We start from the raw sequence: 20,293 nt of genomic DNA, 5'->3' as shown, positions 1-20,293 counted from the left end.
ATATTTTTATATTCTAAATAATCAAATGTAATTATTGTTACTGAGTGTTCCTTGACTATTATTCTGACTTTTTTTTTTTTTTTTTAATGTTGTCACCATTTTCTGTTTTCTTGCTGTGACGTTTTACAGTTTCCTTCTAAGACCACTGTCTCCAGTTGCTGCAATTCCTGGCAATTATCAGGATTTGTATCTTACAGCAGAACTTGAGCTACTGATACTAAGAATTATATGAACAGTAATGACCTAAAATGTAAGTGGTTGAAGTCCAAGAACCGCATAAAGGGCAGTACACATAAAACATTTCAAATAACAAGGCAGAGGATGCTGAACAACACTACAGTTACAGATGCTAGAGAAAACTATGCTCTGTTTACACATCTGGAACTATTATTCTTTCAGGGGTAAAGTAAATGAATTTCAGCAAAGCAAAATGTTTATTAACCTCTGTTACGTGTCCCTTGCTCAGCCAAATCCACCTCAGCTTGCCCTTTCCAGAAAAGAGGAATTATTTGCTTCATGACAAGAAACAAATAAGCATGTAAATAAATACTGAGCACTCAAGGTCTGGGCATTATATCACGCAGCTCACTTCCACAGATGGCCTTACCAGCCTGGCTCAGAAATGCACAGGTATTTTAAATCAGCACCTCATAACCCAGGCAGGATTCAGAGGTTTGCTAAACTAAACTACTAAGACTGTTTTTTATTTCCAAAAGTTGCTGCTGTTAAAGTTATGTTTTTCTTTAAGAAAATGAAGAAACAGGCACTCACACAGTGTAAAGGGCATCAGCTCTGCTGTGCAAGGTCTAAGATGCACGGGTGTGTTCTTCAGCTACCAGACTTACCGAAACAAACGTGGTCAGAGCCAAGGCGTTCAAGTTAGCACTTACAGTCCTGGAGGACTGGAGGTTACTGAAGGCAATCTAAAAAGATACCAGGCCACTGGCATAAATTAATATGTTTTAATTGATGTGTTTATGGATCTAAGTTTGAATTACTGTATGGCGTTAACTTTCCAATCACCCACTGCAAATTATTGATATTGCAATTTCTATACTGCTTAGCTGAAAAGCTTGGTGTTTAACTGCACCTTGGTCAGAATACTATACACTATCCAAGTCTTCTCTAATGTGAGACCCCTTTAGCACTCACCTTTGTCAGTAAAGCCTAAAAAGAAAGATTTATTTGAAAAACTTAGTTGTTATTTTGCAATTGTGAATTTAGCGTACCCTTTACAGCTTGAGACACCGTGTGCCATGGAAGTGAAAGCATTGGTTTGGAGAACCTTCCCGAATTTCTGCAGGTGCTAAGCAGTGCCATCATGTTGAGAGCTGACAAAAGTCAGGATAAATCCCCATATTTTGTTGTAGCTCTGTTGCTGCACTGCAAAGCTATGCAGTTTTGCAAGGTTCCCCTACTCGCGTTATTTGGAATTGTTAGTCTCTTAGCAGGTTCTGCTGCACCACCAGTCCTCTTTGTGACAGATGGATTTTACCCCCATAGACAGGGGTTTTTTGTGTGTTATTAACTTTGCATTAGACCTGTTTTAAGAGCACCATAAAAAGTTATGTGCTACAGTTTTCAGCAGTAAAATATTTATGCACGCCAGAATTATTTATGTATTGTTAATTGAAGTGAAACAATTTGCAATTCTTTTTTATCATAGTCAAATCAGTAATTATGTTGTAAACAATCAAGTTATCTGCACTAATAACTTAAACATAACTGTATATACTTTTAATGATCAAAGATTTTTTCATCTAATCTTATTCCCTGTGATTTTAGACACTTGCTTTCAAATTCAACCAGGTAGAAGAGAACGCACCAATAATTAAATGTGAGGCAGAATCCAAGTCATTAGCTTTGATTTATTACTAAAACTATCTGGGTTTAAGAACATGATATACTGAATCAATTGCTGTTTAATAAAGTATTTCTTTTTTGTGCATATAAAAAGAGATTCTGTATGAATTTTTGCCTATGTACTACCTAATGTAAAGCTATCAGAATGATTTCAGACACGCTGTGCAATCTTCTTTCATCTGTCAACAGACTAGTCGGTGTGTTTGCTCAATACAGCTATATCTTTAATCAGGGTAAAAGACATAACTTGACAGTGTGCAATTATTTTAATTGCTGTGGAAAGACAGAGAACTAAATTATATGAGAAATTTGATTTTTAGACTTAGGTCTGTTCTAGAACTGAAATAAGATTTCAGACGCCTAACAGAATTTTAAACTTTGAGGTTCGTCCTTTCAGAATGGCACTAACTTTTTCTGACAGGACACATCCAATAAAGAAGAAGTGTTTTTACCTATGTCAACACCATCAACTTTGAAAAGATTTGGTTTTGAAGGACTTTTAGGGTTTCTGTTGTACAAAATAAATGCCAAGCAGCTTGTTCAGCAACCGTGCAATCTTTTCATTCTTCTTTCTGCACCCTTAAACAGTTTTTGTCAGGAGTGGATCTATGCTTATTTGACAGTCATACTAAAACAAAAATAATTTTGATTGCTGACATTCCTCCCTTCAACCCTCCAAGCTGTCCTAAACTGTCAGAAAGAAAACAGAAAATAGAGCCTTTGGGCTTCTTTGCTTCAGGTTGCAAACAATCATTATTGCACAGTGGGATTTCTATACAAAATTTACATCTGCTGTAGATTGGGACATACTGGAGCCTTGACTGGATAGTCATTCAAAATATATCAGGCTGCCACTTCACAGATTTTAGCCCAGATGCCTTAATGCCAGATCAAAACCATGGGCCACTTTCTTGTATTTAATAGGAGCAAAGTCAGAGTCTCGTAGCCCATAATTCAAGAGATTTTTCAGGTGTGACTGTTTCTGGCTTGAGCATCAACATGTCAAAGCTGAACGAGGAGAGTATTTCCACACAGAAGGCAGTGGCAACGTGCCGGCATGTTGCTAGCCCTTCACGCTGCAGCGCCCAGGCAGTCTGACACGGCTCTGCCATGCTGACTGACCTGTGTATGCAGGGATCTCCAAACTCCTGAGCCAGCTACAGTCTTGTAAGGCCATTTGGGTCACTTGCGTCTATATTCTTATACCCTAAATGAGTATGTACACAAGACGTCCCAACATCCTCAAGACCTTGGAGACTTCTTCCTGAGAGCAAATATTTGCTGTTACCTCCTGCTCACCCCCTGCCCACAGAAGGCTAGGTCCTCAGCCAGCCGGAGGCTTTGTAGTTCCATTAGTTGCCCCTATCAGAGGATACAACCAGGTTTTTTTCATCTTTTCCACACCATTATAATGTGAAAAGAAAATCTCTGGTAGTTTCTTATTTGACATCACCAGAAAGCCAGGGGAGGGACCAGTTTCAGACTTTATGGCGCGTAGTACACACTATCACTTAGGTCACACAGCTTAGCATTTTATTAGTTTTTTCCTCTGAGAAAATCTTTTATTTTGAAAACTCTGCGCTCAGAAATATAACAGAAGCAGAAATATACAGGAATCTATCCCAAAGAACCTATGCCACTGTGTGAAACGGAGCAGGTGAGAAATGTTTTCGGCTCTCTTTGACATATTCCCACCCAATTTCTTTGATTTATCAGCTGTTAATGACAAGACTGGGCCTGATACTGTGTTATGGCACACTGCACAGAGTGGAGGTTTACTTGTAAATAAAGCTTATATATAAAAGTAACTGCAGGTGGGAAAAAAAACCCAAACAAACAGGCTTTTAGATACAGTTGTTCCGGGCTGCTTTTTTATGCCTTTTTTTTTTTTTTTTTTTTTCCTCCCAAGCTATAGCTATATCCCTAATCAATACTGCTTCTAGAAGGGCTGTAATTTCTTTACATATTACTCCAGGTAGATAAGCTCCACAGAAGTTCTCATGTGTGTAGGGGACTATTTCCACAATGCTTAGGGGAGAGGTTGGCTGCAGAAATATCTTAAAGCCACTCATGCACCTTGAGCAGTTTTGCAGCTGTTAAATTATGACATGGTACAAAGACTGATGGAAAAGACAGTACTTTTTTGTTCAAGCTGTCAGGGGACATCTGGAATCCTTAGAGAACTAGTTAAAATAAGTTCCACTGCAGATGCCTCCACATAAAAGTGGTTATTAAAAAAACGGATCATAAACATTATTCATATTATCCATCCACAGAAAGAGTAACTCATAATTATTAGCTTTCCCTGCATGCAGACAGCATGCTGACATGGTACCGAGCACCGTTTGAGGCATGAGAATTGTCAGTCGGTGCCTTTTAGAGAGATACAAGCATGGTAATCTCGGTAGAGGCTTCAGTTTGTGCTTTGTCTGTGGTGGGAGACAGGAAGCATGAATGAAACAAAAATCAGCAGATGGGGGCCCCTATTATTTGGTTAAATCCTCTGCAATGACTGATCCCCAGCTGGCAAATAGAGCACTGCTTCGCAAAGGTGACTTTTCAAACCAACATGCAACAAGCACAAAGCAGAGGCTTTTAATACTCCAGCATCTTTCATGGAAATGCAATCTCAGATCCTGTGATGGTCTCAAGCGCTGAGTGAGATGTTCCCCGAATTGCTAGGAAAGGTCTATATGGAAGTAATTAAACATTAAATACCATCTGTTCAGACCGTAGCAGGGGTGAGCTGGCATAACTCCCATAAAAAGGAGTATTTGCCCTATGACCAGTGTAATTGTACAGAAATGTTCATGTCTTTCCCTTTCCCTGGCCGTTCTCACACACGCTTTTCTTCTGTTCCTTGGCCATCTCCAGCTGCAGCTTACCAAGAGCTACAAGCGACTCAGGCAGTGACAGAACCCGGTGAAAGCACACCCCTGAGTGAGCGTGGCAGAGGGATCCCAGGGCATGATGCTTGCCCAGGTGCTGTGCTGCCAAGGTCTGAGAGCAAACAGCCGATAAACTGCCTCTGCAAGGAGTTCAAAATGTTTCCTTTGTATAACATATTCATGTTTCATTTAAAGCTGCTCAAGCTTACAAGATCTTTTATTGAAAGGTTAAATGAGTGACATGGAAAGATCCCAAGAAATTGTTTATTCCTCTGTATAGTTATGTCTTATGAGTTTGTGTTACCCAAGCGTAAGTCTTTCTAAGTGCGATTTATTCACAGTGAGTACTTAAAGCTTATTGTAGCCATTACTTTCTTTCACTTATGCATTGAATAATCTTGCAACATCTGCATACGTGCTTCCTGATAGCTTCACCCACTGATCTCTCTGGTTTTTGCATGCTAGCGTTGTAAGACATAGATAAAAGGTTTGCTGTTGATTATACATATGTAATCTCTTTAAGTCAACTGCTTTATTGTGAAGAGGTTCTATAGCAAAATATGTTTTGAACTTTCTTTTTTCAGGCACTAATTTTCCTTACCATTTATGACAAGGTTTTTAAATCGCATCAACTATTTACTTTTCTTTGTGTCTTCTCCAAAAAAAAAGAAAAAAAAATCTTCCTTTTTTCTAAAGAGACACATGCATACACACTTTTAATTTTAATGAATAACTGAACAACATAGGTCAGGTGAGAGGGTGAAACACATTTTACAGAAAAATGCTTTTGTTTCCATCCAGAATGAAAGCAACCACCTGAGGCCACTGCTTTTTGCCATGAAAAAAAAAAAAAACAACCAACTATAAAAGCTGAAGAAACCTGAGAAATAAAGTAAAATCCAACACAATTTATAATTTAGAGCAAGCCAAAACTCATATTGTTTTTTTCTTTTTAAATCATTCTCTTTCAAGCAAGGACAAAAACAGCATGTGCTTGTAAAGACCAGGCAGCAAAGCAAGATCTGGTAAGAGCTATGAGAAGCACCGGGACAGCTGCACTCAACGTGCGACTCCTGTCTCTCATTTCTGCACCGGAGCAAGAGGTAAGACAGGGACATGGGTGACCGAGGCCACACCGGAGGGCACCACCACGCTGACAGGAGGGCTTACCCGGAGGGAGCACAGGTAAACACCGTCTTGAGGTAAGCACGGCTGTGGGGAAGGTTAGAAGGGGAAAAAATCATAATTACTAACAGAAGTGTAATGTGACTGGAAACAAATTGCTTCAGGTTTTTAGAAATCCTGACTGCAGTGCCCGAAGGGTAAAACCTCCGCGTACTTCATGACCTGTGTGCCAGCCGGGACAGGGGCACTGTGTGGAATGCCTGAGCCAACTGGGGGATGGAGGAACAGGAATTTCAGTAAACACGTAGCTGCTCCTTATTGTAAAGAGTTGAGAGACACTGAAATTTAAAAATTGATTCTCCTTCTGTGTGTATACAGCATGGTGTGCTGTCGCTGTAAAGCATGGATATTAGTTACATTCTTGCTGCTTATTTTTGAGATTTTGCAATGTTTCACTCCTATCTTTCAAAACATTTAATTATGTTTATCAGTTAGTAAAGAGAACTATTTAAGATTATTAAATATGGTTTTGAATATGTGACCATAGGTTTTATTTTGTAAGCTTGATTTGTCAGGTGACAGGAAACAACAGTGCCTAAAGGGAAAAATGCCAGTTTCTACCTCAACATAGCACAAATCCCTGAACTAATCACCTACCACTTGTAACTGGAGAATTTAGAGAAAACACTGAGCATCACTAAAAAAACTTTGCAGTATGAGGAGGTAGCGATTATAACAGTATTCTATGTAGTAGAGAACTTTTATTTATACACCAAATATAAGGTGAGGGTTTGAAAATGAAAGACAGTCATTAACTAGGACCAGATAGGTTCAATCACTGCAAAATACAGTGTTGCTTTTTATCAGATCTACTCCTGATCGCTTATGATGACTGAAACAGAGGGACCTCTTTAAATAAGAGTGGAATTAAGTCATGCATATTCATAGGACTGTTTTAAAACCATCTTCAGCTGCCAGGTGAGAAGCCCTGGGCAATCCAGGACACCCACCCACACTGTGCTGGGGCAACAGGCGGAGGCTGGACCAAGATCCCAAAAAGCTACAGGCTTAATACCAAGTTCTGGATTCCCACTCTGCACTGACTGCTGATGGATGGCTATCTGCAGAGCCTGAACAAGTGCATCTTGATAAATTAAATGACAAATTAAAATATGATTTTTAATCTTTGTGGATTCTTTGACTCAGAATTAAAACTCTCATGTAATTTCCAATTGTATAGATTCTACTTCTACTACAGTCAGTGATGTTATACTGCTATATAAAGACATCTTTTCCAATTGTATTTTATAAGGCAACTGAGCACTGGTGTTAATGTACAGAGTCCCTTGACAATTGTAAAGACATTTTCCTCCAGAATACTGAAATATTCATTTGTACACGTGCATTTTTCTGTAGGCTTCTCCCCACGAACTTTTAAATTAATGCTGTATTCTGATCTCCAAGTGTACAATTTTGTAATTTCTTATTGTATACAGTATGTACGAGCGAACACAAATGAAAATGTAAATTCTCATCCTATGAACAAGTGTTCTGTGTGTGATATGCTAGGACTTGAGCTAGTCTGTGCTTAGACAGAGCAGAAACCGGTTGGAAGGTGGAGAACAGACTCTGCAGAGTGGAGTCATTTCCACCAGATCTGCAGCTGCATCTTTTTCATACTACATTACTTATACATCACCCCATAGATCCCTCATTGTGAGAAGCACTCTTTCACTTCAGAAACACTCCAGCACATTAAAAAAGGGGACTGAGAGAAACTTCACTGAAGATGCTTCTAGATTTGTCTTGTTATTCCATTGCTTCCCCATGTTGTTTATCTAATGATTGCTATGGCATTTTATTTTACAGCATGTAAAATAAAGCAGTGTCAGTCTCCCTAATCCTATCTCACAGTTTAGACAAGTATTCTGTTATTCACTGAGCAGTTAAATAGGGCATTACTCTTCTGCAGAGGGTTCATAATTTATTGGCATTTGAATGCTTAACATTCACTAGATCAGATGTTCATAACAATAGTGGATAAATATTAGTAGATACTAGATCAAATGAGGGGGTTACGGGACCTGAGGTTCTGTTTCAGATGACTCCAGTGAGCACGTTTGGAAAGAAGGTGAGAAATAAGGCACATACAGAGTGACAGGAACTTGAACTAGAGGTCACATTCAGACCAAGATGAAGTTTATAACTGGGCTTCAATAATACCTGACAGGAATGAGTTTCACAGTTTAATCATGCTCCAAGGTATAGGGAAAGTACTCTCTTCCTCTTTCTTCTAATTTGCAGCTTAATAATTTTAGATAACCTAGAGTTCCACTGTAAATTTTGAGAAATAATTACAAGATATCTTTTTTGTTGAACTATCAGCTAGTCTGTAACAACAAATCAATACTGAGCTGCAAATACTGAAGGTGCCTAGCAGAGGCGTTTTGTGCAGCCTGCTATGCTGTTTATCTGTGGCCCTTTCTCCTTTACAACTACCATCATATTTGCTACAAATTGACCAGGCTATCTCCGAAACTGCAGACAGAAAAAGAATAAACAGCAAAAACTCAAGGATAAGGCTTCTCCCTCAACTATGAACCCACCATACATGCTGCTGATGTTACAGCTTTTTGAAAGGAATGGGCATGTTGCCACCACACCGAAGTTTCTGTAACCAAGATGCAGATGTGAAATGAATGGCCAAGATGAAGGCACTGAAGTGCCTCAAGAGCCACTCTGAAGTAAAAGAAAAAAGTAAACTGTGAATCACTAGGAAAAGAGAGAAAAAAATATCCAGGTATCTTCGTGCACAGGCACACATGGATATTTTTCAAGGTGTATTGGTTTGATAAAAATTATGACCTTTTTTCCTCTACCCTATTTTATTTTCCAGTACTAAAAATATTGCAAGTGCCTGAGGCGTGAGCCAGAGCAAACCTCCATTATCACTCCAGAGACTTGGCACTTTGCTCATTAGGCTCCTTAGGATCTAACTGAGTGACCTTGTTTGGTGGGAAGGCACAGATGGAGTCTGTCAGTAAATCTTGTTAATGTAACAAGTATTCCTACTGTTAGATGAGGTTTGCACCTCATATAAGTGTTTCTATCCCAAGTAAACAACCACCATTCCCTCCTACCAATGTCAGCCCCCTTATTCCGTGCCACCAGGTACTTCAGCATTTGTTTTTGCTGTGAATTACCAAAAAAGAACATCTTGCTGTGAGTGTAGGATGATCTTTCTCTCAAAGGCAGTCATGTACCTTGCTTCTAAAGTGATGTGTGGTTTTAAATTTGGAAGTGTTACCTGCTAAACACAACAGCTTTCTATTGCTGTGAATCTTTTCTGAGCTTAAAAAAAATATTTTTATGACAGGAATGCAGATTTTTCCTAGATTCATCCTCACCCAGTTGTACTATATCATATACATAACTAATATGTAAGATATTAACTAAGAGGTATATTTATGGAATAATTTTAAGAGGTGTGAGATTGTAGGATGTCACTCTTGTTTCTGTGAGAAAATAAAAAGCTGGTTTCAAAGCACATTCAGGTGATACCACCTTAGTTCAATGGACCCCTTTGGGTAAAAGATGAGGGGGACAACATTAACTGAAATATTTAAGTAACATTCAGCGTTGTGAAAAACTGCTACAACCCTGAACACTAGGATAAATGTCATGCTGAATAAGCAATCATATTTCCTAAGCATTTTGAATTGTTAAAGCACAGCAGAAAAGCTGAGCGGTTGAATTAGGGACCCTCATTTTTCATCTGTATCTTCAAATAAGAATTTTAGTGCAAATGGGATTGTGAAAGCACAGTTTGAAAGCAACAGCTTTGCATATTTTTAAATTGTATTCCATCCTGGTTTGCAAATGGAAGAATCAAGCTTGAAATTGGAAACTGAGGTGAATATGCATCTCCTTTTCCATAACCACTTGGTCCTACAGGGCTCCAACCCCTGATTTTAAAGCCTGAGTAAGACAGAAAAAACTCCTCCTTGTGTGTGCCTGCCCCGCACGAAGGGCTGACTGCCGTGAGATCTCTGTAAAACCACCTGATGGCTTAGAAAGAGGGGAGAGAACAGACAGAAGAAACCACACTGCTTTTACCTCTGCCTTTCCAGCCGTCACCCCTCTCCTAAAATCCAGCAAGGTTCTGTGTTTGTTGGACAGCTACCGCGGGTCACAAACTTCCTAAGGGCTACGGTTTATAGTGTCTGGTTGTTTGTTTTTAAATATGTTAATTCACTTTCTTCCGTGTATATTTCTGCCAAGTTCTTGTTGCTTCCAATGTTAACACTTTTTTATTAGTTAAAACTTCTCTTTGCTACTTGCTACTGTAGGCATTATAAAAAGAAATTAAATTTAGGACACTAAAGATCATGACAGGAAAAGGAATAAAACCTCCCTGCAACCTTAATTAAAACAAGAAGATGGCCTGATAACAGATGATATGTTATTAACTGGGTGCCACCAGTAGGAACAGGCCTGCAGAAAAGGACAGACTATCATTAAAATTTTAAAGTTGCATGGGAACTGATCTCCAGATGCTGCTACCACAAGGATGGTAAAGGCTTCTCAGGATCTGATGGGAAAGAAAGCATGTTACACAGATAAATGTGACTGAGAAAGCTACACCAGTCAGAAATATGTTGGAAACCTTCATTTGGAAGCATAGTCCTGGCAAACTGTTCCCAACATTGTTATTGATAAGGTTTGAAATGCCCTGGCTTATCTTGATCTTGGCTTCACGGTTTTAGACAAGAAGTGAAATTATGACCTAATACGCTCCATGACTCCAGACATAAGTGTCTCTCCTCTGTCTGTGGTAAGAGGTTAAAAAGTCACATAATTGCTCTTGCTACTTTATCTTCCTATGTACAAGGGGATAATTTCCTTCCTTCCTTCCTTCTTTTACTAGGGTCTTGACCTGCCAAAGGCTCATCCATATGAAGCTACACCATAGCATAAGAAATAAATACACCTGGTTTTAGACAATATGACTTTCGATTACTCATTTGGTAAAATTGTTCCTCAATATGTGAATGTAGATACTCTGGAAGAGTGGCCCCCTAAACAATACTGCAGACTTAACAGAAAATACATTCTGTTAAGCACAAGTTCTGTAAACAGTATAGTAATAAAAATTTTTTGAAGTATTCTAACTTCACCCTTTCCTTCAGTGAGCTCTAATTAGGACTTGCATAACATGTGAAGGCCTGTTGAAGACGTAAGCTGTTATCTATGGCAATTTTGCATGGTGTGGTAAAACCAAAACAATGCAGATCTTATAAATTAGCTTTATAGTTTCTAAGATTAATAGGTCAGGATCATCAAGCCCTTCCTTTCACTTGTTCCTGTTCACTCAAACAAAACACAGGGGCTCCGTATTTTAGTGATCAGTGTATTCCAAGTGTCCTGTCCTATATTACTATTACTGTAGGTGCCTGCAGTAATGAAATAGCAAGCCTTAGCAATTCGCTCTTGCAATAGTTTGTTCTCATAGTTAATTGACATAGCCATGGAAGTAGAGCCTTAGATTGCTTCTGCATCACTGCGGACAGACTTCTGGAAAAAATATTCTGGTTCTAGGAAACTAGCATTCCCTTCAACTGAGAGGCCATGCAATGAAAGCCCGAGGCAGCTGGAAGAAACGGAGCCTGAAATTCAGATTGCCCTCATTTTATCAAAGCAAAACTACCTTTTTCCCAGGTAATTTGTAAGATATTTCCATTGCTGGTTGATTTTAACTATTTCATCCTAAACCATCCAGATTTTCTGCAAAGTGTTATCTTTTATTGCATTGAAATGCAGTTTGTCCACACACAAATTTTCTATTTGTACCATATTATTGCATTTCTAGCTCATCTGTTAAATTTAGAAATTGAAAGATATTCAGCAATGAGTAAACTATTCTGAGACTGAAAACTTCAACGCAAAGGCTGTATTTTTCTCTCCATGTTGAGTTTTGATGCTGAGCTATAATTGGCAAATACTTTAATAATTGAGATACTGGTTTCACAAACACCAGAGCAAGTTCGCCATCCATTACAGCCACATAGAATTGTCCCGGAGCAATATTTCACTACAGAAGGCTGGCTTTGCAGCTAACAATATAAACTTATTTGCTGTTGATCTGTTGAAATAACTGTGCTTCCTTCTATAGATTGTGATTATGACTATTCTATTTCACATCAGTAAGGTGCTTCCAGATCATTAAAAATACTGCAAGAGAAATGAAAACAGTTTTCATGGCTTTGTTAATTTAACAGTCACTGTTTTCCTTCTTACCTGCCACTGTCAAGATCCTTAAAGCAAGCTCTGAAAGCAACGTCTATGAGGTGTTATTTTGGCTTCTTTTATATATATATATATATATCTGGCAAATGAAAATTCTGATTTCATTTAGATCCCTACCTGAGACTGATTGAGGAGCCCTTCATCATGCTTTATATCTGGAAGGATCCAGATCAAGCACTTGCACCTCCTTGCCAGTCACTTCAGTGTGTGTAGTGTATATACCTACTACCTACCTACCTACCTACCTAGATAGGATGACATATTTTAGGTTTATTACCTCAGCAGGAGAGAGAATTATGTGCAATAGTCTCACAAAAGCACTTAGTTGATAATTAAACTCTATGAATCTCAAAAAGAGCTAATATTATTTTCCTATAGTCTCACATAATATAGAAAAAAAATCTTACTAGGAATCTGGAGCTTAATAGTGATTGGCACCAGCTCCAGTGTCCTTGGTATGTGTCATGGCATGGATTATTGCTCCAATCAATACAAAGCAATTTCCAATCAAGGGAAACAATTGTACAATTGTTTGTTCTGATCCATTTTCAGATAGCATTTCTACAACCTCCCATGGCTTTGCAGCTGCTCAATTACAGCCTAATTGCATGGCCCCTGTAGAGCAACACCCAAGGAGTGCTAGTGGTACACAGTGACATTCAGGACACAGTGAATATGCTGAAACTTCTAGTTCACACAAGAAGGGGAAAAGTACCACATGAAAATAAAGATGGCACATTCAGATACAGGTGTCACATATGTTCTTGTTTACAAGAACTCTAAAGTGTTTGTATGGCTCTAAAATGTCCACAAACACACCACACACACACTTACTTGTTGTAAGACATATAGAAATACTAATTCAAAATTGTATATTTCCTATTTACAGAAGAAAGAATAAAACAAAGTCAATTAACCAGGTGTGGCAGCTTATATAACAAAGATGTTTAACTGGTCACAGTTTTTACTATTAGTTAGAATTCCTGAACCTTGGAATAAACTGGTAATAGTACTGGGTAAACTTAAAGCTACCGTTAAGAAGAAAGGACTCTGCAGTGAGTTCTAACTCCTAGGGAACCCTCCTGCCTGCCTTTCAGAGCACCTGGATGCTGTTCTTTGCAGGCTTGCTCATGGATGTCTTGCCACTGGACTTTGCAACTATACAGGTGTCAGTAAATCACAGTTTGTCAGCTCTCAGTGGACAGCCAAAATAGCTTCATCCCAAAGGCCCTCATTTTATACACTAAAAGAGAAATTTCAACTCTCTAAAACCCACCCTTAACCAGGAGAAAAAATAGTTAGCATAGAGTAATATTACAAGGCAGGAACACAAAGGCCAAGCAAACAATTATCAGGTATATTCAAATCATTTCCACTGAGAACTGAAGATGGGGTCTCTTAACAAGTCTGCAGGGACAGCTACAGCTGGCTACATCACCCCAGCAGTGAACATGCACTCTTGCTGTTCTAGGTGTTCTGGGCACAAGGGGAGGTGATGGGCTTAAAAGAAGCAACCAGCAAATGACCATTGTAAACCAACTTATTTAGTAGTGATCGAAGTAGCATGTTTTCATGTGTCCGAAGTTTCACAAGCATTTTCTTAAATACAATAATAATAAAGAAAACCCTCAATGTAGGTTGGGTGCCTCTGACCTCTCAATTTCTAGGACCTGTGTGGAAGCTGAGAACAGACTTCCACAGCTTCACTCCAGCAAGAGTCTGAGAGAGGGTGCCAGAAGAGACCTGCTCGACTATGGGAATGTTCCAACATAACTGGGGGAAGCCAGCAGGAAAATAATTTCAATAAGGCTAATACCAGAGTAAACTTTATACAGCATCAATATGTCATATCTGCTGTATGGAACGAAGCTGTAGCTCTTGGTAACAAAACCCTTGGCTCTTTAATTCGTATTATAGCAGGGCACATGTATAGCATAGGGCATTTGTAATTAGGACTTAGTTTATACACAATGAGAGAGAAAATTATTTTCATTTTAAATCACAATAAGCCAACTTCTAATAAAGAATCTGCCAATAGTGCCAAATGTAAAAGCAGTAATCCATGTAGTTGGCCAACTAACATTTGGTGTCTTAATTCTCACTTTATACATTCTTCTCTGTAGCCCATAGACAGGCAACAGTTGCTTTATCTTGCTCAGACCTTACACAATTCTACTTTTTGTTTTGTTCTCATCTTGTTTTCTCATCATCAATTGTAGCTAACTGCTGAGAGAAAGCCATGTCTTTGTTGACTTTTCATGTTGTATTTCTGGGAATGAAGGATGGATTTAATTCTTTTTCATTGATTCTGTATATACTTTTTTGACAAATTAATAACAGCTTTGTGTCATATCTTACTTTTACTCTTCCTCGTGGAACTCCTTTCCCACATTGTAACAGGCAGATGAACGGGTTCAAATTCCCAGTACACTTTGAATGGTTTCTAGAACTTTTGTTGAAGAGGACGGCAACCTGCCAAAGCACAAGAGCATCATTTCAACTCCCCTTATACCTGTTTCATTTTGGAATGTTTTTGCAAGAAGAAGCTATTGTGATGGCATTTGTTATCAATAATGTTGAACTGAGGTGAAAGGCAGTTGTTTTTTCAAAACACCAATGCCTTAATGAACATCTCAATAAAATCCTAAATTTGGCAAAACATTAGTGTTGTCCTGAATTGGCCCCAGAAGTTATCAATATTAACTTTGCATATGGACAAGGAACTCTTCTTTTCCTACAAAAGCAATCTTTAGTTTTCATTAGTTCAAAGTGAAAACTTTAGTTACTGATAATAATCTATCCCTGATGCACATCCATTCTTCTAACTCAGACTATTTGACTAAGCATATGTATTAGATGGGATAATAAATAATCTTTGCTTGATTTTCATTATCTTGGATTCTGATGCCAATGTCAGTGATGACAGATGCCAGCAGGAGCTCTGAGCAGAGGTACGGGCAAGTCAAGGGTCTGACTGAGCACTCCTCTGCAACAATCTGGTGTTTAGTTTCTGAATTACTTTATCTTAATTACCCTCTCTCACAGTTCTAACAAGTACTATCGTAAGGATGATGTTTATTTGGGAATATAGTTAAGAATCAATATATGCTTAACTGTTAATAAGTAAAATTGTTTCTGAGATAAATGTATTAGTAGTAATCTGAATACATATGGATTTTTTTTCTAGTCATCTGCACAAATGATATTAAGGGAAATTTTGGTAAAGCTATACAACAAATTAAACAAATTCACATTTATATCACGGTTACTATTCCTTAGGGACTAGTACTTTTTAATAACGTTTGGTAAAATAGAGACAGCCCAAAAGTAGCAATTTTATGGCAGCTGACCTTTAGACCACATCATACACTACCAAATACACCTCGTCCAGGGTATTACTCCTTCTTTTTGTCACACATAACTGTAGTGTGGAATTACAGGAAATGAGTTCGAGAGAGCTTCTACCCAGGCCTGTTTCTTATGATTTTTCAAGTCAGGATCAATTATTCCATTTGTTTCTGGAAGGATGTGACAGTGTTATGTCAAAAGGTTTGAAGAAAGTCCGTTTACAATACACCATTTATGGGATGGCTCTAGATATTTTACTGCTCATTTGAAGAGATTATTTGGATAATTTGCTATTCACTTTTGAAAAACTTTTTAATATACATTTCATACTACTTCTATTTTAAGGAATGTCTAAAAGCAATTATGATAGTCTAAGTGTCCAACAAATAATATATGTATGAAATAATGTATATATAAGTAAAATAAGCCATTAAAGAGTTAAGAAAACCATTCCACCAGTCTATATCATCCTTTTCCAGACTAATGCCTTAAGAGAGCAGCGCATATTTCTTTATGACAAGGCTTTTCTACTTGACCAATAAGATCCTCCTGTGTCCTAGGGGTAATCCATGCAATCAGAAGAAACAGGTGTAGCACAACAAGACAGTAGGTAGGGGATAGTCATAGACTGACAGGGAAAGTAAAACGCAATTGTCAGTGTTCAATACTATCATAATTTCTAACATTGATCTAATATGGACCATGATTCTTTAAAACATTAACCATAAGCCACATTTTAATATGAGCTGATCATCTTAGAAAACTTATGTTTATTGCTTTTGTAGTTACTAAGATTCAAGCACACACTTCAGATGCTTTCCTAAGTAAGATGACAGTGGGAAACAGTATATTCTAGAGCTCTTGCTTCAAGTAGTTCCACTTCTGATTGTACCTCCCCTCTCTCTCTTAAGGAGCTATTATTATTCAGAAATAAACCCTCCAGAGCTTTCTTGGGAGTTTTTGTAACAAATACTACACAAAGGCAGGTGCATGCCATGTCAGATTGTTGTAAAGGCATTGTTGTCACTAAGTGAAGTGAAAAACAAGGACTATGTTCTCAGATGTCACAAGAGGAGACAATTTTCTTGGTATTTGGGCATAGTTCAGTTTAAAACTTACAAAGTTACTTTTGTAAAAAAACATTAAAATTTTATAGCTGAAAACCAAGCATACTTTCACATGTGAAATTTTCTGATCAAAACTGGGATTTAAACAAAATTTTCCATGATCTCTATGTGGAATATCACATCCTCTGTGGCACTGACTACTTCCAGTCAGCTGAGTGGTACGGGAAAGACCGATAGGATTGTGACACCTACTGCAGAACTGACAAAACATAATACACACCGTGATTTCTTTTTCCAGGTGTGAACTCACATCCTCAGCTTGCAAATGTTTCATAACTCTTAAAAAATAAAAATTATTATGAGCCATCTATTTCCTTCTCAATCTGCAATTAAAGCAGTTTGATTATCTTATATGTTTTTGCTTCTTTTCTTCTTGTTCGCAGCATGGAAGACTAAGAAAGCTGTGGTTTCCTCTTGACATGGAAAGACCTGACAGAAATGTTTTTGTCTACAGCTTGACTTTGTTCCTAGAAACAGTCTGTTCCAGAGCCACCTGGGGACAAGTCCAGTGTCTCTCTCAGCCTCCAGTGCTTCTGCCTCCTGTCAAGAATTGTGACTGCACCTGAAAGATTGTAGCACAAGCAGCAAGAGACAATGCCAAGCTACAATTTGAATGTTAGTGCACATTCCTTGTGTAGGATTTTATACTGGAAGACCTAGTGCAGAGTCGAAGACAGATTTCTGTGTTTATAGCAAGCTGCATTGCTAAGCAGCCACTGGCTTTCCATGAGGTGTACTCTTGTATTAGTTACATGAGATTATTAAACCTATGTATGAAATACAAGTGTTATAGGAGAAGTGCTTCTGTCTGATCATGTTCTGGGGGGCTTTCCCCAGATCACCCGGCACTACCTTTATGTTTTCCCACGTAAATTTGCAGGTTAAAGAGCAAGCATGATCTACTCTAGGGGTACATACAACCCACAGAGATAAGATCTCTGCTTAAAATTCTGCCATGGGTGGGTCAAATAAAACACTCTAGATTCCTTTTCCTCTATGTGTGGGTTAAAGGAGATGTAATTTGACTCCTTCCAGTTTTGGAAACTTAGTTGGCATCCTAAGTTAGAAGCTGTAAAGCCAGTCCTGAATGCTGCTACTGATGAAAGAATAAAAATTGTGCTGTTTGCAGCTATGTCCAATGACAGACAACCCATGGAAGCTGTTCTATCAATTGCATTTGGACAAAGCCGAGGAACACTACTTCCCGGTGATACAGAAGTCATTTATAGCCTCCATCTGCTGCTGAACACAGCACCCAGGCTTTTAGCCCTTACTCTCTGTAGGGAGCTGGTTTGAATCAGTCATCTTAGACTCAGATGAAAGGTGCAAAAGTCTGCATTCCTTTCCATCTCCCTTGAGAAACTAGCACCCTGAGCCAGCAAAGAGTTAGCAAGCAGTGCTACAAGTGTGTATGCAATTCCAGTAATTCCTTTGATTTTGTGTAAACATACTTAAACTTCCACACCTGTACAAGCCTGGCCTTGGCATATCCATTTAGCACTCTGCCTTATGGTTCTCTGGTCTCCTCCTCCAGCTTTCATAGACAAAGTACCACCCGACTCCCTGGCATTTCGCACAGCCACGCTCACCAGACTGCCGCATATGTTAACGCAAGTCTTTTGTTGTGGTAGCTGAGAATGTTTTTCTCTCTCCATAATGAAAGACTCAAAGACAAAAGTTGATTTCTGAGTTTGAAATTATACTAGATAGAGCAGCTATTACAGCAGGACACCCACTACTGATTAAAAAGAATAGCTTTTCTTCTGCGTAATAATTTAATCCATTGTTTGCCCATTCTGCACCTCCAGTTGCTAAGCCTGCTATTACTTTTTTTCCAGCCCTTTTCTACAACCTAGAAGATATCTTTCTATCTACAGATAGGAATGCAAATACTAATGCTAATGCTATTATAAGATTTTCTTATGAATGAGGAAAATACTCCTATTAAAAGCTTTGACATTAGATTCTGAATAATCTACCAATCAGTTGCCCAGATGACAAGCTGATAGAAGGCAGTATATATAAATAGTTTAAAATTATATTCCTTTCTTATCTTAATGCATTAAGACTTATGCATACAATTCATTAATTTCATAACTTATTGACAGTTGACCTCATTTCTCCATGGCATTTTAAAAATGCATCTATTGTGCTGCATCCAGTGTGCAACCTTACATTAAAGAAATTCCTGTTACAGAAGAAACTCACACATTTTTATATTTCTTTCAAATAATTAGTTTCAAGGTGTTCTGAGAGATACAAACCAAAGGACTAGAATGAGACACCATGAAGATAACAAATAAGTGTGTTACAAAAAGTTATACTAGTAGAAGTAATGTTACCTTTCACCAATAAAAAAAAGATATAAAGGCATCCTACATCTGCCATCCCCCTTGTTATTCCTTTTTGTTTATTTGTTTTCCTTTGGCCAGTGGCTTCAGTTTGCTCAGAACAGAAGTAAACTATACAGACTGTTTCTGCTTTTTACTAATTCAAATCTTCTAGTGAAGGGTCTATAGCAATTTCTGGACTAAGCTGGTCCACACTTAATTACATGAGCAGTAAAAACAAATCAATCTGGATATTGGCAACCCATTTAATTTCAGGGTTATAAAAAATACTTCAATATCAGAAGTAAGAAAATACTCTTGCAATAGTTTATTGATTTGAATAGAAGAAGTCAGCAGTGATTTCTCCTTCAAAATGGCCATTCCATTAGCAAGACAAAGTATGCATCTGGTCATTAACCAAAAGAAAAAAAAATTCAATATCAGTAAGATGGCCTTGTTTAGTCGTGTCATTTTGGTTGGGGTTTTTGTAGCTTATCCAATTGATATATGATCACAAGAAGGACCAAATCCATTAAAAAATAGTTTTATCGTCCACTCAGACTGTTGGAAAATCTTCTAACTAGTCTCTGGTACTACTACTAATAAAGACATAAGAGATCTTGCCACTCTGCCTAGACTTTTTTTATCTGAATGAGAAAATTTGGTGTTAAAAAGGCTGGCGCATACACAGACAATATGCATAAATCAACCCCACTCGTGAAGCGACTTGTAAGGCACAGGTGGACGCTGAACCTGCTCCTGACGTGGCTGGTACAGGCTCTGGCTTGACTTCACAGTAAGCTTCAGCCTGCGGGTCTCCCCCTCCACGCTGAGCACTATTATTTCAAGCTTCAAAGCTTTTCTGAGCTGTTGTTTGCTGGCCAGGTTGACTTTATTTATTTAAGGTGGGCCAACTCATGGCCTGTCTGCTGCTCAGGTTTCCGATTTTCACAAAGTCAGCTTCTTTTCCATCTGTCTCTAGGAGCTGCATTGGTGCTTTGTATTGTCTTTCATGCTCCACAAAGGGTGATTTTTTTAACATGGCCATTAACCCAAAAGCTGGCTCAAAATTTGTGTTTTTCTGTGAAGCATGAAGAGCAGCAGGAAAGAACGAATCACCTACGGTACCAGGGGAAAACCTGGCAGGTGGTGAGAAGCCAAATCCTCTGTACACTGAGGTTAAATATCTCAGCTGGAGCAAAAGGACAGATGGAATAAGACAGAAAAGTAGCGATACTCTGGTATAGGGTTGAAGGTTAGAAAATAGCGATACAGAATTTAGCAACCAGCAATACAACTGGAGAAA

This window comes from Falco naumanni, chromosome 8, assembly GCF_017639655.2.
Source record: "Falco naumanni isolate bFalNau1 chromosome 8, bFalNau1.pat, whole genome shotgun sequence".
NCBI lineage: Eukaryota > Metazoa > Chordata > Aves > Falconiformes > Falconidae > Falco > Falco naumanni.
This window is presented reverse-complemented; position numbering follows the sequence as displayed.